Source organism: Schistocerca gregaria, chromosome 9 (genome assembly GCF_023897955.1).
Source record: "Schistocerca gregaria isolate iqSchGreg1 chromosome 9, iqSchGreg1.2, whole genome shotgun sequence".
Classification (NCBI taxonomy): Eukaryota; Metazoa; Arthropoda; class Insecta; order Orthoptera; family Acrididae; genus Schistocerca; species Schistocerca gregaria.
The window spans coordinates 158559026-158582559 of record NC_064928.1 but is presented as its reverse complement, the minus strand read 5'-3'; the positions used below and the strand labels follow the sequence as shown (position 1 = coordinate 158582559).

The window sequence follows — 23534 nt, the reverse complement described above, 5'->3', positions numbered from 1 at the left end:
TAGCTGGGCGGGCACGGCCACGTAGTATGTTTATACAACTGGCACGCCTGTAACGCTGCAGGAAGTAGCCTTTAGAATAGCTAGTTAAGAGTAGGCAGTAGATCTTACCCATTTAGAAACTAACTCATTATTTCCTGTAGCAAGTAAGTTTACTAAAAACTAGAAATAAAAAGTAAAAATGCTGCTAACATCATTAAAATGTATTGTAGATTTTAAGACCCACTAATGTATAAGGACGTGGGTTAATGTATGATATTATTGGATTGAATAATGAAATTAAAAAAAATTATGAAGGATTGTACTTCACCGCTATATTTCCAGACTAGGGTTGGTGTCGCTCTGCATTATAACGGATGACCGACGATGGCAGCGGAAACTATCGTATAGAATCAGGTGGGCGCAATCTTGCACACGGCACGCACACGCAAACCTCGTCACTTCACAAGAGAACAGGAACATTGTTTCAACAACACCGCAGCAATTCTTACGCCATCCATTTGTTGTTTGTTTCTGTTTGCATTGTTATTAAAATAGCCCTGATCGCTTTTCCCATTTCTTATAACAAAGCAATAGTTCAAACCAGTGCATAGTTAACGAATAAAAGTTACTCCTTTGTTAAAAACGGTTCATTTATAACCGAAAGATTTTAGCACTGCTGCTATAGCTAATTGATATATCGGTTTTTTAGTCTGTTATTAGCAAAAAATAAAAAAAGCGCTTATAACTGGGAATAAACAAATACCAAAAAATATCCTTTTCCAGAACTAAAATAACAGATTTCTGTTTTAACCGGTCGGTTTTTTGCATCCCTGAATTGTTACTTGTGACCAGTTACAGTGCAACAACAACGGTGCTGAATAACAGAAGGAACATTTTTGACGGTGGTGGAGTGCGGAGGGATACAAGTTTTAAATTCGTAGGACGTGATTTGATACAGTGATAAATCGCATCTAAAAATACCAGTTGCGGGAAAGTAGCATTCACAGAAAGCACCGGCATCGGTAAATCACAGTTTAGCGACCCCTACAGCAGTGGCGCTGTAGGCAGCTGCGGAGGCGGTCTTGTACTCACGTTCCAGCTCGCCCGCACGCCACCTGCGACTGATGTGCAACTCCTCGAGGCCGAACCGTACTGACGACCTGACATTACCCCCACCACTGTGTTTATCCCGTCCCTGTCCCTTCCGCAAGCGTCTAGGAAGTATCGCCGTTCGGCGAAATTCTTCAACCCAGCCGGTTCTGGTACGTGAGTTAAAAAAAAGAGGAAGACATATCTTGCTGACCTTGCTGTACCTCAACGGTCACGTTCGCCTGCTCCGGCAGAGCGCGTCTAGAGGCCATGGTCTTATCAGGTCACAGTTTCTAACGGCCTTACAAAAGTTGGCTAGATGTCACGAAACCACTGTGGTAATAAAATTTATATGATCTGCAAGGGTGCTACAGGAGGAATGCTCGATAGCCAGGGATGTGGCAGGAACGATCATTCGCAATAAAACAGTCTAGTAAACATGGGCTCTAAGCTGGATATCTAAGAGCTATGAGTGCTAATTGGTCTTCGATACTGTGAAACATATCTCTTCTAATGCATCCTCTTTGCTTTCCATATTTTCGGCGGAGATGGTACTGACCAAAACAAGAAATAATTGACTAGTAACCATGGTCTCTGCAATGGACGCTCATTATGCAACACCTTTTTTCTCAGAAAGTCCGGTTTTAAAAATGGGTAATTTGTTGTGGGATATCGTGTAATATTCCCGCTTCAGCCTGTACAATTTCACGAAGTTTCCACAGGTGACGGTGCTATGGCGTCTGTAACAGAGATGTGTTCCAAGCAGAGAGCTGTCACTGAGTTTCTTTTGTCTGAAAAGCAGAGTATCACAGATATTTGTAGGCGCTTGCAGAGTGCCAACGTTGATCTGGCAGTGAACGAAAAGCACGGTGAGTCTTTGCAGGCGTCTGTCATCATAGCAATAAAGTCCCGGGAACCTGCCCGATCGCCATCATGCCAACGGGCTGTACTTAGCTCCAGTGTTGGAACGTTTGGACACACTCATTCTAGGTGATTGACGGATCACAATCAAACAGTTCACTGCACAACTGGACATCTCTGTTGGTAGCACTGACACACTGGTCCACCAGTTGACATATTCAAAGGTGTATGTATGCTGGGTTCTTCGTCGCCTAACAGAAGACCGTCAAGAGCAACGAATGACCATTTGTGTGGATTTTGACTACGAAACAAGAATCCATCACTTCAAACTGTAAACAAAAAGGCAATCCATGGAGTGACGCACACCATCTCTCTTCCGAAGAAAATGTTCAAAGCCGCACCCTCAGCCGATAAAGTTGTGGCGACGACACTGAAGGGGATATTCTGTTTGATGTCCTCGCTCATGGTGCAACGATCAACTCTGAAGTGTGCTGTGCTGTCCTCAGGAAGTTGTAGAAACGACTACAGTGTGTTTGTCGCCACAAAAAGGTAAACGAGCTTCTGCTCAATGACAACGCATGGCCTCATACAAGTGTGCGTACCCGAGAGGAGCTCGGCTGTTCTTGCTCATCCACCCTACAGCCTGGATCTGGCACCTTCCGACTTCCACCTGTATGGCCCAATGAGCGGAATGACTGCGCAGGGTGCAGTAAGTGGATGATGGGAGTTTACTGGTGCAGCAAGACGTTGGCTCAGACTTCGGCGAGTAGAGTGGCACCTTGCGGGCATACTGGCTGTCGCACTGGATGGAGATAATGTTGAAAAACAGGCTTTTGTAGCCAAAAGAGTGCGGAATAATGTGGTGTATTCGAATCCCGAATAAAACCAACAAGCTTTCAGAAAAAATGCATTCCTTATTGAATGCCCCTCGTAAAATGCTGTCTATGAGCACTTATTCAATAGAAGCGAATTTTTTCACAGTTTTGGAGATGAAGAAGTGTTTGTTGCTCTTGCGGTGTGCATATTAGAGCCAGTGTTAACTGAACTTTTTGCTTCAAATGATCGTTTCTGTCATATCCATGGATATTAACCACTCCTGCTGTGACATCCCGTATTAAAAATTCAAAACGCTGTCATAAAGTACTCATTAAGAGGTATAATCTTATGTTAAAAGCTTTACTCAGTAAGGCAAGTACTGCAGTTAGAAACTATGTGTACAGTGTGAGGCAGCGAAGACATCCAGAGTTAATACAATACTGGCCATTAAAACTGCTACACTAAGAACAGTGACCACTAAACTCGTCCTCTTATATGAGAGCGTGATGAAAAATAAAGCCTCCGAATTTTTTATTCTGTTCTCAGTATCGGTTGAGGTACTACATGCAATGCATGCTGCTCGGTCGAATTTGACACTCTGGTGACGCAAGCTGCCACCCTCTGCCGCTAGAGGGCTCCGAATTGTAGCGCGTAACGTGCCGTTGTGTAATATACACTACTGGCCGTTATAATTGCTACTCCACGAAGATGACATGCTACAGACGCGAAATTTAACCGACAGGACTAGCTTTCCAGAGCATTCACACAAGGTTGGTGCCTTCAACGTGCTGACATGAGGGAAGTTTCCAACCGATTTCTCATGCACAATTCGCAGTTGACCGGCGTTGCCTGGTGAAACGTTGTTGTGATGCCTCGTGTAAGGAGGAGAAATGCATACCATCACGCTTCCGACTTTGATAAGGTCGGATTGTAGCCTATCGCGATTGCTGTTTATCGTATCGCGACATTGCTGCTCGCGTTGCTCGAGATCCAATGACTGTTAGCAGAATATGGAATCGGTGGGTTCAGGAGGGTAATACGGAACGCCGTGCTGGATCCCAACGGCCTCGTATCACTAGCAGTCGGGATGACAGGCATCTTATCCGCATGGCTGTAACGGATCGTACAGCCACGTCTCGATCCCTCAGTCAACAGATGGGGACGTTTGCAAGACAACAACCATCTGCACGAACAGTTCGACGACGTTTGCAGCAGCATGGACTATCAGCTCGGAGACCAGGGCTGCGGTTACCCTTGACGCTGCATCACAGACAGGTGCGCCTGCGATGGTGTACTCAACGACAAACCTGGATGCACGAATGGCAAAACGTAATTTTTTCGGATGAATCCAGGTTCTGTTTACAGCATCATGATGGTCGCATCCGTGTTTGGCGACATGACGCATATTGGAAGCGTGTATTCGTCATCGCCATACTGGCGTATCACCCGGCGTGATGGTATGGGGTGCCATCGGTTACACGTCTCTGTCACCTCTTGTTCCCATTGACGGCACTTTGAACAGTGGACGTTACATTTCAGATGTGTTACGACCCGCGGGTCTACCCTTCATTCGATCCCTGCAAAACCCTGCATTTCAGCGGGATAATGCGCGACCGCATGTTGCAGGTCCTGTACGGGCGTTTCTGGATACAGAAAATGTTCAATTGCTGCCCTGGCCAGCACATTCTCCAGATCTCTCACCAATTGAAAACGTCCTGTACCTGTACACCTCATCCAAGATCTGTTTGACTCAATGCCCAGGCGTATCAAGGCCGTTATTACGGCCAGGGGTGGTTGTTCTGGGTACTGATTTCTCAGGATCTATGCACCCAAATGGCATGAAATTGTAATCACGTGTCAGTTCTAGTATAATATATTTGTCCAATGAATACCCGTTTATCATCTGCATTTCTTCTTGGTGTAGCAATTTTAATGGCCAGTAGTGTAAATATGTTGGAGCGTGCTTTTAGCCGATTTATAACGGACAACATGGCGAAATTCCTGGTGTCTTCAAGTTCAAATGGCTCTGAGTACTATGGGACTTAACTGTTGAGGTCATCAGTCCCCTAGAACTTAGAACTACTTAAACCTAACTAACCTAAGGACATGACACACATCCATGCCTGAGGCAGGATTCGAACCTGCGACCGTAGCGGGTGTCGGTTCCGTACTGTAGCGACTAGAACCGCTCGGCCACTCCGACCGTCTGTCTTCAAGTAATTGGTATTTTTTACAGTCGCCGAGTCACGACATTGACTTCCTTTTTTTCCTCTGTAATGGAGCTACATACTTTTTCTGTGACTTTTGAAAGAAGCGTCTATGATAAATTCAAGGATATAACATGTATACGATTTGACCTAATAGAATCAAGTTAACAGCGCCGCAAACCAGTGTCCCGCCGTATGGAGAAGATATTCCACAAAATGTCTGCCCTATTATGCCATATGTGAGCAAAAACTTACGTCTGGTTCTTGTTTTTACCTGTGCCATTTAACCCCAGGTCTGAGTAATGCTGTTGTAATAATCAGATAACTTTCTCGTAAAGCTATTGAGACATTCGCAGTGTATACGACAGTCAAAAAAAAATGGTTCAAATGGCTCTGAGCACTATGGGACTCAACTGCTGTGGTCATTAGTCCCCTAGAACTTAGAACTACTTAAACCTAACTAACCTAAGGACATCACACACATCCATGCCCGAGGCAGGATTCGAACCTGCGACCGTAGCAGTCGCACGGTTCCGGACTGCGCGCCTAGAACCGCGAGACCACCGCGGCCGGCAATATACGACAGTCGAAAAAGTGAATTTCGTTTATGGCGGATGTCACCACGGTATAAGGGCAGTGGTGCGGTTGTGTGCTGAAGAGTATCTAGGTCGTACCCACCATTCACGATCTGTCTATGAAAACATTGTAACAAAGTACCAGAAACTCGAAGTTGGAGAGTAAAATACGCCAAGGGAAAAGATGAGCTACTGTTGAAAGAAATGAAACTAATATTTTACCTGCAGTAGCACACAACTCACAATGTCACTAAGAGGCATCTCGAAAGTACAAGAAGGATCAACCAAACGAGCCTTCTGTGAACACTATACTCCATCGCATTTCATGCTCTTCGCATATTGGTGCAGCTACAGCTTCGGGGGAATGACTAACAAAATTGGTTACAGTTCTCCGAATGTTATATACAAAAAGTGCAAAGTGGTGTGCAACATATATGTAAAATTTTATTTAAGGTAAAGAAGTGGATAAAAACAACGCTCTTGATTTATCAACGATATGTGCGTGTTTTACAAGACGCCCGTTATTGGTCCCTATTTTATAGATAGAAATCTAAGTACAGTCAGGTATCTCGAGTTCCTAAGATATGGTGCCACCGCAGTTATTGCAAGACATCCCACTGGACATAACGCATTGTGGTACCTTCCATTCAGCGCATGAAATGACTGATCCTTTTAAGAGAACATTTAGAGAGCACTGAAACGGCCATTTAACAAACGCAAATTGGCCTGCACTATTATCGGAATCAACGCTTCTGTGTTTTTACCTTTGTCGAAAATTAAAATAAGCGATGTATTAGGAAACTCCGACGACTAATGGGAGGCATGAAATGCCGTGTAACAAGCACTTGTGCTACTGTTAACTCCAAATGAAATTCGACGTGCAGTACTGTTTCTCCAGAATCACTTTACAACGTGTAGCAATGCTCAACATTTTGAGCACTTCGCACGACAGCCGTGGTGATAAAAGACACTACCTTTAGCATAATAGCGCAGACACTGGTTTGCCCTGATGTTATTTTGATACTATTTGTTCGTCCCATACATGTTACGTAGTTGAATTACTCTTAGAAGCATCTCTCAAAACTCCAATAATTAGGAAGAAACAAAGTTGGTGTCGTAATTCGCCGGCCGGAGTGGCCGAGCGGTGCTAGGCGCTCCAGACTGGAACCGCGCGACCGCTACGGTAGCAAGTTCGAATCCTGCCTCGGGCATGGATGTGTGTGATGTCCTTAGGTTAGTTAGGTTTAAGTAGTTCTAAGTTCTAGGGGACTGATGACCACAGCAGTTAAGCCCCATAGTGCTCAGAGCCATTTTCGTCGTAATTTGGCAACTCCAAACGATAAAAATTACTTGTCAAAGCCAGGAAATTCGCCATAAAGTCCTTTATAGTATGACGAAGATCTCACCTCGATGCAGTTATTCATTCTGGATATATTTGGGATTTGTGGTACCCTGTCTTAGCTGCCTCATCCTTTATAACTTTTTCCTTTTTTTTTCAATTCACTGGCTATGGGTTCGTGCATACTCAGTTACCTCAATAACGAAAAAGTAATACGCCAGTGTGCTGGAGACGTTTTGTATGCCAGTTCCGCTCGGGAATCGAATCGGGCCTCTTCGTTTACAAGTTTCTGCACTGACGCCGGAGTGACCGAGGCGGTGCTGTGCAATGTACGGAAGCATAACTCAGTGTGAAAATTACTCAGATTATATTCATCAAGCATGTGACAATGGCGGTACTTAGAGGCTTCCAACAAACTTGAAACATGATTTAACACTTTTTCTCACCGACACTCCCCGCCCTCCAAAGAAAACGGAAAAAAAATTATTGCTTACTACACTTTCGCTGTAAATGGAGTAAAAGTTCAACATCAGGCACGATGTTTTAGTTTATTATTTCATTTTTACTAACTATATATTATTATATTAGTATACTATACTATATTGTACTATACTATTTGATTATACTATGTAACATTATAAGAAGTTTCTCGACAATACCCACTTATACACTCCTGGAAATTGAAATAAGAACACCGTGAATTCATTGTCCCAGGAAGGGGAAACTTTATTGACACATTCCTGGGGTCAGATACATCACATGATCACACTGACAGAACCACAGGCACATAGACACAGGCAACAGAGCATGCACAATGTCGGCACTAGTACAGTGTATATCCACCTTTCGCAGCAATGCAGACTGCTATTCTCCCATGGAGACGATCGTAGAGATGCTGGATGTAGTCCTGTGGAACGGCTTGCCATGTCATTTCCACCTGGCGCCTCAGTTGGACCAGCGTTCGTGCTGGACGTGCAGACCGCGTGAGACGACGCTTCATCCAGTCCCAAACATGCTCAATGGGGGACAGATCCGGAGATCTTGCTGGCCAGGGTAGTTGACTTACACCTTCTAGAGCACGTTGGGTGGCACGGGATACATGCGGACGTGCATTGTCCTGTTGGAACAGAAAGTTCCCTTGCCGGTCTAGGAATGGTAGAACGATGGGTTCGATGACGGTTTGGATGTACCGTGCAATATTCAGTGTCCCCTCGACGATCACCAGAGGTGTACGGCCAGTGTAGGAGATCGCTCCCCACACCATGATGCCGGGTGTTGGCCCTGTGTGCCTCGGTCATATGCAGTCCTGATTGTGGCGCTCACCTGCACGGCGCCAAACACGCATACGACCATCATTGGCACCAAGGCAGAAGCGACTCTCATCGCTGAAGACGACACGTCTCCATTCGTCCCTCCATTCACCCCTGTCGCGACACCACTGGAGGCGGGCTGCACGATGTTGGGGCGTGAGCGGAAGACGGCCTAGCGGTGTGCGGGACCGTAGCCCAGCTTCATGGAGACGGTTGCGAATGGTCCTCGCCGATACCCCAGGAGCAACAGTGTCCCTAATTTGCTGGGAAGTGGCGGTGCGGTCCCCTACGGCACTGCGTAGGATCCTACGGTCTTGGCGTGCATCCGTGCGTCGCTGCGGTCCGGTCCCAGGTCGACGGGCACGTGCACCTTCCGCCGACCACTGGCGACAACATCGATGTACTGTGGAGACCTCACGCCCCACGTGTTGAGCAATTCGGCGGTACGTCCACCCGGCCTCCCGCATGCCCACTATACGCCCTCGCTCAAAGTCCGTCAACTGCACATACGGTTCACGTCCACGCTGTCGCGGCATGCTACCAGTGTTAAAGACTGCGATGGAGCTCCGTATGCCACGGCAAACTGGCTGACACTGACGGCGGCGGTACACAAATGCTGCGCAGCTAGCGCCATTCGACGGCCAACACCGCGGTTCCTGGTGTGTCTGCTGTGCCGTGCGTGTGATCATTGCTTGTACAGCCCTCTCACAGTGTCCGGAGCAAGTATGGTGGGTCTGACACACCGGTGTCAATGTGTTCTTTTTTCCATTTCCAGGAGTGTACATGAATGCACCTGCAACATTGTATCATCGTACGACACACAGTTCAGGAGGTACGGCATCATAAACATTGAAATGCGTGAAAAACTACACTGAAGAGCCAAAGAAAACTGGTACACCTGGCTAATATCGTGTAGGGCCCCCACGAGTAGGCAGAAGAGCCGCAGCACGACGTGGCATGGACTTGACTAATGTCTGAAGTAGTGCTGGAGGGAACTGACACCATGAATCCAGCAGGGCTGTCTATGAATCCGTAAGAGTACGAGAGGGTGGAGATCTCTTCTGAACAGCACGTTGCAACGCAGCCCAGAAATGCGTAATAATGTTCATGTCTGACGAATTTGGTGGCCAGGGGAAGTGTGTTCCTGGAGCCACTCTGCAGCAGTTCTGAACGTGTGGGGTGTCGCTTTGTACTGCTGTATTTCCCCAAGTCCATCGGGATGCGCAACGGACATGAATGGATGCAGGTGATCAGACAGGATGCTTACGTACGAGTCACCTTGTAAGTAGGCTGTTTAGGTTTTTTTTGTTGGTAACGCCTTGTAGCGCTCTGTATGAAAATCACTGACTGTGCTGTGTGCAGTCCGTGGCTTATTTGCATTGTCGGAATATTTGCTAATGTAGTGTTGGGCAGTCGCAGGTGAACAGCACATAGCGTTGTGCAGTTGGAGGTCAGCCGCCAGCAGGGGTGGATGTGGGGAAAGAGATGGCAGAATTTTGAGAGTGGACGATCTGGATGTGTGTCCGTCAGCAAAAGGAATTTTGTAAGACTGGATGCCATGAAGTGATATATATATATAATGACTTTTGAACACTGTTAAAGTAAATACATTGTTTGTATCATTAAAATCTTTCATTTGCTAACTATGCCTATCAGTAGGTAGATCCTTCAGTATATAGAATCATTCATTTAGCTTGGAGTATTGGCGCTCTCTGTACAGCAGTAGTTCGAGTAACGAAGATTTTTGTGAGGTAAGTGATTCATGAAAGGTATACGGTATTGTTAGTCAGGGCCATTCTGTGGTAGGGATTATTGAAAGTTAGATTACGTTGCGCTAAAAATATTGTGTGTCAGTTTAGTGATGATCAGAATAAGTAAAGAGAGAGATGTGTGAGTACGTTCAGTTTTGCTTGCAGTTTGAAAATCAAATAACGTAGAGGTTTTCCAGCACTGTCATTTATAAATATTTCTAAGGGGATGTTTCAACCTGTCAGAGTCGTATCTAGACGTATCTAGGGTCACATGTCATTGCAACTGCACACTACTCACACCAATACAGAGCCTCCACCAGTTGCTCACATGCATGCTGCATTCATGAGGTTGTCTCCATACACGTACACGTCCCTCAACTTGATAGAATTTGAAACGAGACTCGTCCGACCAGGCAACAGGTTTCAAACGATCAACAGTCCAATGTTCCTGCCGACGGGCCCAAGCGAGTCGTAAAGCTTTGTGTCATGCAGTCATCAAAGATAAACGAATGGGCGTTACGCCCCGAAAGCCCATGTCGTTGAATGGTTCGCTCGCTGACACTAGCATTGAAATCTGCAGCAATTTGCGGGAGGGTTGCACTTCTGTCACATTGAACGATTCTCTTCAGTCGTCGATGGTCCCGTTCTCGCAGGACTTTTGTTCTACGTTCAGAGTAAGTTAAATCTTGATAACCTGCCATTGTAGCAGCAGTAACCGATCTAACAACTGCGCCAGACACTTGTTGTCTTATATAGGCGTTGCCGAGTGCAGCGCCGTACTCAGCCTGTTTATATGTTTCTGTATTTGAATACACATGCCTATATCAGTTTCTTTGGCGCTTCAGTGTAGTTTTTCTAAAAACGAAGCTCAAATTACGCATCATCGAGCGATTGACAATGAGAGCACTTAGCGACTTCAAGAAACTTGAAACATAATTTCGCACTTTTTCTTAACTTTTTCTGTGCTACACTTATAACGTGACACAATAACTTATTTGGGGAGTAGCTATTTTCTTCATGCCACTTCTATTCTATTAGGATCGGTGGCAACACATCCGCGTGAAGTGTTGTCAACAACAAAGAGACACGCAGTTAACGCCCAGAGCTCTGAATTAGCATTTTTAAGGAGAAAGTTCCTCCGCAGAATTGGTGAAGAAAAAACGTACGGAAAACACTGACAAGAAGAAGGTTGTAAATGGTTCAAATGGCTCTGAGCACTTTGGACTTAACATCTGTGGTCATTAGTCCCCTAGAACTTAGAACTACTGAAACCTAACTTACCTAACGACATCACACACATCCATTCCTGAGGCAGGATTCGAACCTACGACCGTAGCGGTCATGTGGTTCCAGACTGAAGCGACTAGAACCGCACGGCCACACCAGCTGGCCCAAGAAGAAGAGACAGGATTGTGCTGGTGTAAGCTGTCGCCAGCACACCGGTTGGCCAACATGTAGTAAGGAGATCGATGGTAGGCACTGGGTTAAGTACAGCTATCAGAAGAGTGGCCAAAGACAGATTCGTAAGCAGTACGTGGCCAACGTCCTTTCGCCCGCAAGCATTTAGATCATCACCATGGACCGGAGGGCTCAGTCTCAGTGTCAGTCACTAGCGCAGTTCCTCAGTCACTGGCGCCCTAACTTGCATTCTCATTCTTCACATATGGGGCTTGTACTTCAACATTGAGACTAACGTGAACTATTAGTGAAGAGCTTGTGGTACATCACATGTACTCTTAAAGCTAAGTAGCTTCCTTTGTGTGCAAGTAAAGAACTCTTGTTAACACATGTGTGGAGTTGTGTTGTAGGAAGAGGATAACTAGCGCCAAACAACGACCTCTCCCTTGATTCCTATGGTACAAGACTCCACAGTGCTGACAAGGACACTACGAGGATGATAGCACATGTGACAAGACATCGTGAAATAACTTCCATGGTACTAGGGGGAGCTGTAGAAGTTAAAATTGTAGGGACAGAAGCAGATTGTAAAAGTATGAAGAACCCACAGAAAAAATGGGGTAAGTCCATTTAATTAGGAAATGAGTCTATAGCATATTCTGATGGCCAGCAGTCAGTACTATAATGCAGATGAAGTGACCTTCAAATAAGATGTCTGATTTGTAGACATGCTGATTCTGGCTCAAAGAGCATTTTTGAGTAAAAATTCCAAGACACAAACCAAGAATCTAATTTCACTATTTTTCCCAAAGAAAAACTTTCATTTGCATAATCTGAAAAACCAAATTCTCATTTAAAAATTTACAAGTCTAATAAATTTTTATCTTTATAGATAAGAACCAAGAATCTCATTGGCCTACATTGAAAAAACCAAAATCAAATTTTACCATTTAAAAATTTTCTAAATTTAATAAATTGTATTCCTTATAAATAAGAACCATCAAAACTCATTTTCCTATATTGAAAGAAGCTAATTCGTATTTTCTCATTTAAAAATTTTCGACTCCAATAAATCGTATTCTTTATAAATAAGTACAATCAAACCTAAAACTAAAAGGTACATTATAATTGTAAATGTTTTCAATACAAAAACTCAAATTTCATATTCTATAAACAGAATGGTAGTAAAAATGATAAACATTCCTGAACTATTTAAAAACTTAAGTATGTTATAGTAAAGGCAAGTTTCTTATAAAAATTTAGAAAATTATTGTAAAGACTGTGGTCTGATGTAACAAGAGAAGATCTGCTGGAATTTATTCATTATTTCAGTAGAAAAGAAATGTTATTTAACAAATTTGAAAATTGTAGTAAAGGAAAGAATGGATTGAGTTATAAAGATTTACAAAACTGCTTTGGTTACTAAAATGTAACTAGAGAAAATCTGTTTGAATTTATAGATAATTCTAATAGGAAATAAATGAATAAAGAAATAAAGAAGACATGATTAAAAAATAAAACTTCCTTATAAGAAAAATTTACCAGGTTCCAGTTTTTTAGATAATGAATATTTTTTCATATCACCTAAATGAATTTATAGAAAATGTTCTGCTTCTAAATCAAGAACAATAACTTATGGAATTAATAACAGTTATAATATTGTGGAATCACAAGAATTTTTTAATCAAATTAAAGAAGAAATTATCACCAAATTATAGAATATTTTGATTCAAAGAAGATCAATTGAAGTTAACATGAAAATCTAATGTTAATAGTGAATGAAAATATCTTAAACATCGATCACAAACTTTAATTTGATGTCCATTAACCTTGTTGAGAACTAATTAAACTAGACAGAATTTTGTCAAATAATATTGGGAATAATTTCATTTCGAATTAAAAGAGGATTACAGGTTCTTCTCGTTTATTTTTTGTATGGTGAAGAGGAGATACAATAATTTTTGTGCGATATATCTTCTAGTGTATCACAGGGAAAAAAATCATTATTACATGTGGAAACTTAACTTCTCTTCCAGCTTATTAATCTTCAAGACCAATATTATATGTGAATGCAATGTATATTAATTTAAACCATTAACTTTTCTTATTTGTGTGTTCGTGCTACTTAAGAGTGATCTTGCTATTTGCTGACTATATCATGTGTCTTATGCTGTCATCCGCTGGCGAGATCACGTGACATGAGCTATGACTGGTCTACAAAAGCGAATCATAAACTCGATTTTAATGCTTTAGATAGCAATATGCGTTGTTTGGCGGAATTCAAATTTATACCTTTGTAATATGAAAATATGTAACATATATGTTGCTTCACATCAAAGGTCTTACAAAACGTGCCCCCCCCCCCCAAGTTTCATTTTCTAAAGTGCAGGGAATTTCTATGTCGCTATATAAAACCACAAACATTCAAATGAGTGATGTGTTTTACAGTGCCAAGGAATAACTTAAAATGGAAAAAGTGTATTTTCACCTGGGAGAAAGTGTATTTCTAACCAGGAAATCCAAGAAAAATACAGGAATTATTTTCCTTGTCCACCTATACACCCTGTATGACTTTTAAAGGTCAAAAATTGAATTTAAAAGTTACAACAATTCATTTCTTGTAGCTTTTTTTAAATTTATGCAGATTTCAAATGTTAATTAGAAGATATCCAAACTTGTAAACCTAGTCCTAAAAAATCTTATATTATAATAAATCAAAAACAGGTACCACTTTTGTTCACTTATAGTGTTAAATATTCTAATGCTGATTACAAAAAATCCTATTATATATACTGGTAAACATGCATCAAAAAATTTGTTGAAATGTTAAAAGAAAAATATAGAGAAATTGCTAAAATGCATGGATGAAATATTACAATAAAACTGACTAAGGAAGATGTAAGCAATTATGAAACTTCAGGAACTTGTCATATTTGTCAAAAAGGATTTACTATTGGTGAAAATAAAGTAAGATATCATTGGCATTTAACAGGAAAATACCAAGGAAGTGCACATGAAGATTGCAATTTTAATTACAAAAAATATACTTTTATTCCAGTTTATATTCATAATTTAACAACTTATGATTACCATTTTTTTTGGAGAAATTAGTAATTGATAATAAAGATATTGGTGCAATTCGAAATAATGAAGAAAAATATATTTCTTTTAGTAAACATATGGGAAATGCATTGAAACATATTGGTTCAAGAATTGATAATTAACATATAAAAGAACAATTTAGAGAAATAGCAAAATACTTTGATGGTGAACAATTAGATTTAATAGATCAAAAAGGAGTTTATCCATACAAATAAATGAATTCTGACGAAAAATTGCAAGAAAGCTAAATCCTCCAAAAAAGGATGCTTTTATTCGAGACTTAATAAAGGTTATATTTCTGATGAAGATTATGGAAGTACAAAATCAAATTTGGGAAAAAATTCAATATTAAAAATTTAGATAAATATACAAAATAACATAATAAATCTAATATTTTAATTTTAGCAGATTTATTCGTATATTTCAGATATATGTATTAAAACTTATTACCATAATCCATCTTGGTATTTTATAGTTCCTTGATTATCTTGGGAGTCTACACCAAAACTGACAAAATTTGAGTCAGAGTTATTACATGGTAATAATGTGATCTTATGTTTAGATAAAGGGGTTCAGGGTGATATTTCATAAAGTATTTACAAATACACAAAATCAAGTAAAAATCATACATAAAATTTTGAGCCAAAAAACAATTTTGCCTTATTTAGGATGTAAATAATTACATAGTATAAATAATTTACATGGTTGGGCAATATGTGATAGTTTATTGTTTATAAATTTCAGTTAGCTTGAACTAAAATGTTTTAATGGTGAAAAAATAGTTAAATCTCAGATGATTATAAATATGGCTATATTTGAGAAATTGTTTTAGAATATCACAGGAAATTACTTGATTTACACAATGATTTGCCTTTAGTCCCTGAGGGAGAAAATAAATCATTAACAACTTTAAATAATAAAGAATAATATGTTTTATATTATAGAAGTCTTAAATAATGTTTAAATCTTGGAATAGAATTAAAGAACATTCAAAGAATTTTACCATATAAACAATGAAATTGGTTGAAGAAATACTTTAACACAGAAATGGGACAAAAGGCTGCTAAAGATTTTGAAATTGATTTCTACAAGTTATTGAATAATTCAACATTTGGAAAAGCCATGGAAAATATTAGAAGAAGACAAAATATATTAGTCATAACAGATCTATATAATTATGCTAATTATATTTCAAAACCAAATTAAGAACAGACTGCTGTATTTTCAGAAAATATACTAGCAGTTCATAAGAAGAAAATAAAAATTAACTGATTTAGATTGGATTGAGTATTCTAAATATGAAAATGAAAATGTATGATATTCACAGTAATGTCATGAAACCAAAATATGGCAAAGATATTGATTTATGTTGTATGGATACTGATTCTATCATTTATGGTATAAGAAATGAAGATTTCTCTAAAGATTTGAAATCGATGATAAACGAATTTGATACTAGTGATTATCCAAAAGTAATATTTTTCGGCTTTGACAAATAAAGAAAAAAGTCTTGGGAAAGATGAATGAAGGAAATTACGATGGAACATTTTGCAAGAACATTTTGCAAAGTTTAAGATCGGAAGTGATTGTGTATATAATTAATGAAAATGAAGAGAAAAATTCTAAAGGAATTAAGAAAACAGTTGTGAAAATGAAATTACGTTTCCGAGTTATAAATAATGTTCAACTGTGAAACTAAAACAATAAAGAAAAATGAATTTGATTGGATTATTGAAACAGAGATATATGTTGCTGAATGTAATAAAATTATTATAAATTTCTGATGACGATGAATGCACTGGTCTTTATAAACGAAATGCAAATTATATAAAAGATATAAAAATGACTTCTTAAAAAATTAAACAGTTGCCACAAGATTAAACAAAAAATAAAAAATATTAGTATTTAATATGTTCTCAGTATATGATAATTTTGGGTTATAGTTTTGTTTATCTTTTTTAAATTGTAAAGCTAATTTTTCGTCTTTTCTATGATGATGGTTACGAATATATTTAGAAGAATTATTAACTTCCTTTCCTCATTGTTCACTAACAAATGTTTTAATTTGACATTGAGGAAGAAGTTCTCTTTCTCTCTCTTTTATTATCATTGCAACTTGATTTTAAAGGCACATTATGTCGTATTATTTTAATTTCTCTATGAATTTCTTTTCCTTGATTCCAACATGCAGCAAAGACTTACCATTTACAAGAGAAAAAAATTATACTTAAAAATTATAAATATATTAAAGTTTAAATATGTAAATTAATTTGCTTATTGTTTCAAAAATAATAAATTTATATTTAATAACTAATGAAGTTTAGTTTTGACTTATGAAGAAAGAAATAATGATTTTATGAATATTACGTTTCTGATATTTTATGATATGAAAATACAAAAAATGTAATTAAAAATGCATGAAATCAAAATATTATATGATATATGATTTTTCAATCGCACTGTAATGGTGCTATCTAAAACCAGTCATCCAAATACAAAATTTATTACAAAACCTGACTTTTTTGTTATCAAATTAAAAATGACTTAAGCAGAAAATTTTTAAGACTGTGTTTATGAAGGAGTTTTACCATCCATTAGGAAAATGGTGATTATAAAATGAAAGAAAAAGTAACTCACTTAAATAAAATTAAATTTGTGAGTATTGCCAGTATCAGAGAAAACATTTATGATGCAGATTATATAATAAATGAAAGAAGTGAAGAAATAAATACACTATTTCTATATGTTCCTTAATTAAGTGATGAAAATTATGACCAACTTTTGTTATTTGAGGATTACATGGTTTTCATTATGAATATCATGTTATTCAAATGCAATTAAAAGTGTATCAAAACAAATTCGTATTATCAGAAAGAGACATCTAAATTGTGAAGAGTTTATAAAAATTAATTATGGATCATACTCAAATAAATTTCTATCAATCAATGAAATGATAGTTATGCATTGTTTGCTACTTAAATCATAGTACTCAGCTTGAGTATACACCAGAAGAATTGCTTGAAGATATAGATCAACTAGTAAACATTTCTTATAATGTAAAACTTAATTCCAAAGTACATTTTTCAGAATTAAATTTTTAAAACATTTGCAAGTAATTCTATGTACATCTAATGAAAAATTCTTTACATCCAAAATGTAACTGAATAAATACAAATTAAAAATGTTTAAATGATTATGTTATTTATTCTTTTTTAACCATATTTGGATACCAAAATAGAGTATCTGCTTTAATAAAACAAAAAGTGTGTGTAAATTCTTTTCATTTTCGAACATATTTAAATTTTTCCTAACATTTTAAAAATTTACTTTTGTATTATTTACACAATTGTTGCTTGATATATCGAATCCTAAACCTTAACACAGTGTCTAATACCTTTTTCATTTAAAACAGTTTCAACCAGATAAACATCTGCAAATTCCGTATTCAGTATATCTTGTTAATAAAAAATACCTTTTATTTGTTCTACATATAAATCTTTCAACTTATACATGATTGGATTCGAATGAATATCTTTAATTTCAAATTTCTCTTGGCCTCTTCTCTGCATATTTCTTTTCAAGGATTCCTTTCAATTTATTTATTCTTACTTTATCTCCAAGTTTATATTTTGGTTCTGCATCTAACATATTTGTTTTTGAAACAGTTTTGAATAACGCTTTTCAGTTTGTTTATTTACATCTTTTTGTGGCACCTTTTTTGTTTAATGTATCGTGTTATTATATTTATCAATTAGTTTTGAAACTAAGTCAATCCATTTTCAATATGCTTGAAGAGCTAATTACTTCCTAGTTTTTTCTTTCAGTGTTCTATTAAATTGTTCTGCAACAGTTACTTTTAATTTCCAGAAAGTTGAATAATTATTAACGATAAAATTTTCATTAATTCATGTAAATATTTATTATAAATGTCATTACCTTTATCTGTTGCATATAATTTGGATTTCGTAATCAAATGTTTTTTGTAAGAATCAACTATATTTTATCTTTTTTTTGTTTAAATGGAATGTTGAAGAACATGATAACAGTTAAGAAATACTTTAATCCTTTATTTATATCCAAAATTTCTTACAGGTTACCCGAACATACTTGACTTAATCAGATTGTTATATATCAGCTCTGAAAGAAAATAATTTTTAAAAAAATTCTTTCTAATTGGTTCATGAATTTAATTAATTATTCAGGATTATTTAGGCCTTCACCTACAAAATTTATTTAACGATTTTACTTTTCTTGGTATTAAAAATTGAACAAATTTCGTTCATTCTTTGTTTTCCATTTTTAGTTGATAGTCTGTGTGGACGAATTGTTTCAGTAATTTTTAGCTCTTGAAAAAGTAAATGTATCTTTTATAAAGAATAAAAATAATTAATTTACTTTTAATTGTCTGATTCTAATGGTTTAGGTACTTCTAGATATTTATTAACATTCTCATCCAAATTATTAAATTTTAAATGTAATAAATAAGTTACTTGATAAGAAAATTTATTTTCTCTATTGCATCACAGGTACTTGTTTCAACGTTATTTGTTTTTTATTATGATGTACCATGATACCATCATTACAACAATTTCTTTGTCTCAACCTGTTAACGTTTTGCTGCAGCCAAGTTTTGTTGCAACGTTTGATAATACTTTGTAAATGTCTTTCTGGAATAATAATTTTGAAACATAGTTAACACATTTACATATTGTTCTTTAGGTCCCAAAAGTCTTCTTTCCAAACACCTTTCACTAACTGTATCCAACCCATCAAGTGGATCGTTTGTATTAACTATTTTTAAACTTTTAAAATCAACATAATATTTACTACTTTAAAACGTTTTTTATATCATATAATATTTTCACTTAGTCATTCTTGGGTTTACTTTCAATACTGTCTTTTAAGAAATTTAAAATATCCAAACCTTATAATCATACATAATAATTTAAAACAAACACAAATGACCACAATTTAATTTATTAAAGTTTTGTATATTCTCGATATTGTAGTAAAGATAACTTTTTCTAGATAGTTTGGAATATTTTCTCTAAATGTTATATATTTATTTTTATTATTCGAAATCCACATACTTCCAACAAGATCAGAAGTGTCTAAATTTACCATTAGACATCCCAAATTTGTTGGTTCAAAAGGTAATTTATCAATGTCAAAAACAGCACGAAAATGGTTAAATTTTAATTTTTTTTACCGATTCTTCAATGCCAAAATTAGATACAGGATTATTAAATTTTGCATTTAAATCTGTGAAATTTTTTTGCTCCATTTTCTTTCTGTTCCATTTAAAGATTATGTTTTTTTGTTCTTCTGATTCTTCATTATCCACCAGCAAGTGCACCAACTGTTGTTAACGAAGGTAACAGTTCTAATAACAGTGATAAAAATCCACCTTCATGTTTTGTTTCTTCTAATTCTTTCTTTTTGGATATCAGTTAAAAATGTTTCAACAAAATTTTAGTGTTCATTATTGAGTTTAATTTATTTTGGTTTAGTTTTACCACTTGTAAGTAAATAAATTTAAAAATTATTCATTTATATAGCCTAAAAATAATATTTTCTTTATTAACATCATCCTTTTTTTATCAAATTCAACACCCATACCTAGTTTTCGTTTTCTATACATTATTTCACTAACTTCAGTTGCAGTTATTGTTTCTCCTAATGAATCATCACTGACATGTAGTCTTTCTTTTGCAATTAATTGAAGTTTATTTATCATCTTTATTCCTCTTTTCTAATTTTTTGTTATCTCAATTAGAAATATTATGTTGTTTACATATTTCATCTATTGAATTAATAATTTCATTTTGTAGTTAATCTGTCTGAGATTCGGTTCTTGGGCCACCAAAATTGATAGTCTGGAACACGCAGTTCAAACACTAATTTGTTAATTACTATATTAATTAATCCTTTTCGATATTTTTAATGTTCCAAAAATGTGTGAGGTACATTATTCAAAAATCTAATCAAATTTGGAATTTCTTTGGAGCTATTAATGATAGAAACAGTAAATTAATTTTTTTAGATTTGAGTTATCCCACCTTTTTTATTACAATAATTTTTATTTCCTGGTAAAAGTTAATCATGATTTACTGTTAACCTATCAATTAAATCTCTAACATGATACATCCAAGCATATTCGATTGGTTTCCCTTAAAAATTTATTACTAAATTTTCACCAACTTTTTCCTGACTGGCAGTGAATCATCCAAATTCTGCTGCCTCAATGTTGGAAGAAGTATCAACAATCAAACATTTATATTTATTCCTTCTGCTCCTATTTATTTTATTTGGATTGTTATCAGAATGTAATACTCATAAATGGAATAACACATCCGAATAATTTGATTAATCAGTACCTGTAATTGGTGTATTCATGTGTTCCATATTTTTCTGCTTTTTAGTGAAAATATTCGTTTATCCAACATTACCATCATATGTCCTATCGCCAATAGTCAATTTATCTCTATCAAATTTTACTGGTAATTTGTCAACAAATTCAAATATGCCAACAAGTCTTAATCCAAAAATACTATATTTACTATGATTAACAAATTTTAACATTCTTTCACTTATGTTTATTTTTAACACCTTCATCTTTTATTTTCAAATGTACTGTTTATTTCTTATTCACTTAATGTGTATTTATACTTAGTTGGAGTATCATTAAATTCTTGTAAATAATTTCGATTATACTGAAATATTTGGTTTTCAACTTCTCTAATTTCTTCAATAGCTTTAAAAGCTTTTTCTTCTAATCGTTCAATTCTCGGTTAATATTGCAATTTTATCGGTAACAGCTTCATCGTTTTTGAAAATTTTTCATGTTTTGTTCATGGTCTTTTTTCCATTTTTTAAGCTCTTCATTTAATTGTTCATTTACTTTTTATTGTATTCGGATGTTTTAATAATTTTGGATCGTATTTTGCAAACATATATTAATAATAAAAATATGATAACCATTTTTTACTACATTTAACATTTATGTATATAATTTACATTCATCATTTATGTTTAACATCTCTGTTTAATGTATTTACATTCAGTAAATATGTTCAGATTTTCTCCATATTCACAATCATTAATTTTTTCTGTTCATATCTATCACAATCAAACCAAATTTATCTTTGTTCTAACATTTACTATCTATTTGTTTAAAGCCATCAAACTTGAAATCTTCAATAACAAATTCATGATATACATGATTTGAACTTGTACCATCTTGTCAGAAAATATTTTAAATTACCTCTATTTAATTATTTTGACATGTTGAAATAAGTCTGACTTATTAAAACAATCTATTCCTCTATATCCTTATCTAGTAAAACATTCTCTAGGTATATCTTTATTTTCAAGGGTGAATCCATCAGCAAGTACAACAGAATTATCTCCACATTTTTCCAATGGAAAATTTTCTTCATTATTTTCATTTATTTTGTCTTCAAATTTTTCACATCCTATATAAGTCCTTGATATTTTTGGTGATATAAAGTTTTTAGAATAAAAATGCAATTTGACCACCAACATGTTAAAATATAACTTTTGCTCATTAATGTAGTTTTACCACAAGCACTTGATCTTATAAATTGACATCAAATTGAAATTGGTTAAAGTTTACCATGTTTGTCTTTCAGTTTTTTATGGAATTATTATATTTACTACCCAATATGTCATTTATTTATGGAATTTTTACTAATATAAATGAGTAGCTTATTTCAATTCAGTTGTAATTCTTTTGTTCTGAAAAACGATTAATTTTCCAATAATACATACTTAAATAGAAAAAATAAATGTTACTGTGGAAAAAAACAAATTTCCTTATGTCAGTATAGTTAGATAAATTTTGGAAAACTTATTTATTTGAAAATCCACAATTTCATATTAAAGTATAAGAAATTTTAAATAGAATTTTTATTGAAAGAGGTAAGAAATCATACATGCATAAAGAAGATTGAGTTGGTAAAGTCTGAGTATTTAATAATCAAATTATTTATGCAATGAAAAAACTTAATAAATATGTTTCATTAAGTTATTCCTTTTTAATTACAGTATGTAAATTTTAATTTTGCAGATGGGTTATTTGATTGTTGAATGTAACAATCGTTTTGATATGAAACTAACGTTATTGCTACATTTAAACCAAATTCTGAATTTGGTGGTTCAATAAATTAGAAATCAAATCATTCTATCAAAATTCCAATTTTTTATACGATTTAGAAATAAATATAACTGATGAAAATGATATTTTGGTTGGCTTTAATAGTGGTTATGTTACACTTGTTTAGAAATGAATCGAGAAAACAAAAAATAATTTAAATCTTTCTAACACCAAAAGAAAAACTCATTAATGTTGGTGATGGTTGGATTCATCCAAATGTTTCAGAACTTTATATGTCTTTTATTGTTATACTGGCAAATGGAACGAATTTTTTGGATATTATGACAAATCAAATATTATTAGTTGATGTTGTTTCAAGTAATAATGGAAACAAATTTTATCTAGAATCGATCATCCTTTTGTTTCTTCTCCAACTCATACTCGATTATTATATTCCCTTTTTAATGTGCTAAATGTGTCAGGACATATTCTTAAAAGTGGAAAAATTAAAACCAAACCAAATGAAGTTAATTATCCATTACAATTATTTGATTTTTTTAGAGATAATTTATAGAAATTGTGTATGAAAGTGATTTAACTATTATTTGTACATGGAGACAGAGTAGATCAAAAAGACGCTTTTATTTTGTGGACTACTAAAAGTGAAAATGCTACACTACCAAAATAAGGTAAAAAGTATTGAAATTCGTGTTTCTGTTTTTAAATATGAATCCGAATATTCACCTGATTTGGAACAAGAAAGACTTAAAACCTTCTTTGAAATAGAAAGAAGTTTATTTGCTGCTTTACAGGGAAATTGGAATTTTGAATTGCTAATTGTTACAATTCTACAGAATTTGATATGCTTACTTTAGTTTCGTAGTTTTTCCAATTAATCGAAAGTAAAACCAATTTCTTGATTCACCTTTATTTGATCATATTAAATTATGAAATATCCATGTTAATAATGAAGAAATGAGGTTTTTTCACA

General features: G+C 35.6%; 1 protein-coding gene across 1 annotated transcript in view; it reads right to left on the bottom strand.

Moving 5' to 3' along the window:
- LOC126292134 (C-type mannose receptor 2-like) overlaps positions 1-1145 on the bottom strand; it is a 110855-nt gene extending 109710 nt beyond the window's left edge. The window contains exon 1 of the mRNA XM_049985971.1: positions 1072-1145. The gene's annotated coding sequence lies outside the window, so the exon portion shown is untranslated. The remainder of the gene's footprint in view (positions 1-1071) is intronic.
- Between the last annotated feature and the right edge of the window lie 22389 nt (positions 1146-23534).